A 2429-nucleotide genomic window follows, 5' to 3' on the forward strand; every position below is an offset into this window, starting at 1 on the left:
GTAGGCTTGTCAACCTCCAGGTGGGGCCTGGAGATCTTCCAGGATTAGAACTGATCTCCAGGCAACAGAGATCAGTTCCCCAGGAGAAAAATGGCTGCTTTAGAAGGTGGACTCTGTGGCATTATACCCTGCTGAGGTCCCATTCCACCCTCCCCAGCTTCCACCCCCATAATCTGCAGGTATTTCCCAACCCAGTTGACAATGGCAACCCTATATGACATTCTGTTCCCCCCCTCCAATTGGCAAGTGTGTTAGTTTTTCAAGTTAGCTGAGCTGTGGAAGCAGTAAGAAATTTTCCCCAACACTGAGTTTAATTCCCCCAAACTGGTCATGGTTCTGAATGTGTCTCGAACTCACATTAAAGAGTCCACACGTGTCTATGGGTGTATGTGGTAGCAGCAGCATAGAAATATTATAAATAAACAGCAATCCTAAGCAGGTTATACTCAAAATCCAACGTATTTACTCAATGGGGTTGACTCCCAGTGTTCTTAGAACTTTAATGTGTGGAAGTGGACAGCTGAAATTTTTCATGGCAGGGAGATATAGAACATCACCTGGTAAATAACACTCCATTAAGCTTCTGTTAAAGGGACAGGACATCCCCCCTCCAGGAAGTTGGCAACCATAAGAGGTGAGGACCCCAAGCGTAAGTGGAGGCCTGAAGCAACTGGCCTTGGATCACAACCACTCAGCCTATCTGACTGACTCTCTCCCTTCTGCAATGGCTTCAGTGAATATCATGCGTGCTCTCCATTACTAGGGATGGTACCTATTTTCTGGTAGGTCATTGTCTCAGTTCTGTGTCTATCTTTTCATGTGGGAATGTAAAACTAGGAAGGCTTAACTCCCTTTCCAAGACCTCTAGAAGCTAAATGCCAAATTGGAAAGCTGATCTATCTTTTTGAGTATCAATGTATAGACTTGAATATGGATGCTATCCAGTTTGCAGTCCCCATCTTGATCTCATCTTTCACTTACACAAACTGAACCCATGTGTATTTTTGCTTCACTTTCTATTTCCTCGCCCTGAATTTTCCCCATGAAATGTATGCAATTTTGCATGGATACCATAAACATTTTGTAAAAGGAGAACAAATCAACTGGCAACCATCAGCTTTGAACAACAACAACAACAAATGGCTGAAATGGAAAGTTTCACAACATACAGACAATATTTACCTGGAAAAGGTATGGATGGTAAAGCTACAGTGAGGCGTGCCTGCAACTTCACAACAAGGGCCACTTTTGACCCTTTGAATTTATTGTAGGACTTTTTTCTAGTGTATCATTAAACCAAAGAGGCAGACTCAGCATGGGTTCTGTATGGGAAAATCTTGTCTCACTAACCTGTTAGTGTTCTTTGAGGGGGTGAACAAACATGTGGACAAGGGGGACCCAATAGATATTGATACCTTGACTTCCAGAAAGCTTTTGATAAAGTTCCTCATCAGCTTCCGGTTTGGACTCTGTGAATGGCGGTCGCATCTTCGGGGAGCTCCCGAAGTCGATTCGCTCACATGCGGCCAAGGGGGGGGGGATCTGCACAAGCGGAGACCCTAAGGAACCTCAGGCAGAGGTTCCGATCCGGGGCGCACAGGGGATGTGCCTCTTTCCCAATCGGATGGTCGGAAATTGAGGGTCGCCCCATGCCCCAATGGCCCTAGCCGCGGCAGTGCCCCGCACAGGGACTAGCAGAGCCGCCGGTCGTCACCGGGTGATCAAGCGGGCAAGCGTTTAAAAGGAAGAAAATCGGCCAAAACTGTGAGTTGTTGGTTGGAAACGGGAAAAAAGGAGTGAAGTGCACGCCCCCCCCAACGAAAAAGCGAAAGGGAGGAGGGGAAAATCCCCCCCCCAGATATAACAGAGACTGATTTAACAGGAGAGGGGGGGGAGCGAAATTTGAAAGAAGCAGTGTTACCTTTTGGTGAATTGTTTAAAGACAGGCAGGAAGATATATTTGCTAGCTGCGCGGCACAAACTTTTAAAAAGTAAACAATAAAGCAAAGATGTCGGGGCAGAAAAAGTTTCAGGAGAAGCCGGCAAAGAAGCTGGGAGGAACTTCCGGTGCTAGCTCCCGCCCTTTGGAGCCGGCTGTCACTCAACAGGAGAGTGATCTTCTGCGCCCTCTGCTGGAGCAAATGCAGAAAATCAATCAAACGTTGACAAGTATGGAAAGTGTTCTCAGCAACCAGCAGACACAGTTGACTGTTACAGCCAAGAAAATGGAGGAAATCGCGCAAAAATGCCTGGTCTCAGCAGAAGACACTCAAAAGGTCAAGAAAAAGGTGAATAAAATGGAAAAACTCCAAGAAATGCAAGACAAAAAGTTATTGATGCTTCAAATGGAAAAATCAAATTTGACTCTCCGGTTTCAGGGCATCAAAGAAATGGAAAAAGAAGATCTCCGAAGTATCTTAGCGGAAGCC

Source organism: Gekko japonicus, unplaced genomic scaffold (assembly GCF_001447785.1).
Source record: "Gekko japonicus isolate JY-2015 unplaced genomic scaffold, Gekko_japonicus_V1.1 scaffold66, whole genome shotgun sequence".
In the NCBI taxonomy this organism is placed as follows: Eukaryota; Metazoa; Chordata; class Lepidosauria; order Squamata; family Gekkonidae; genus Gekko; species Gekko japonicus.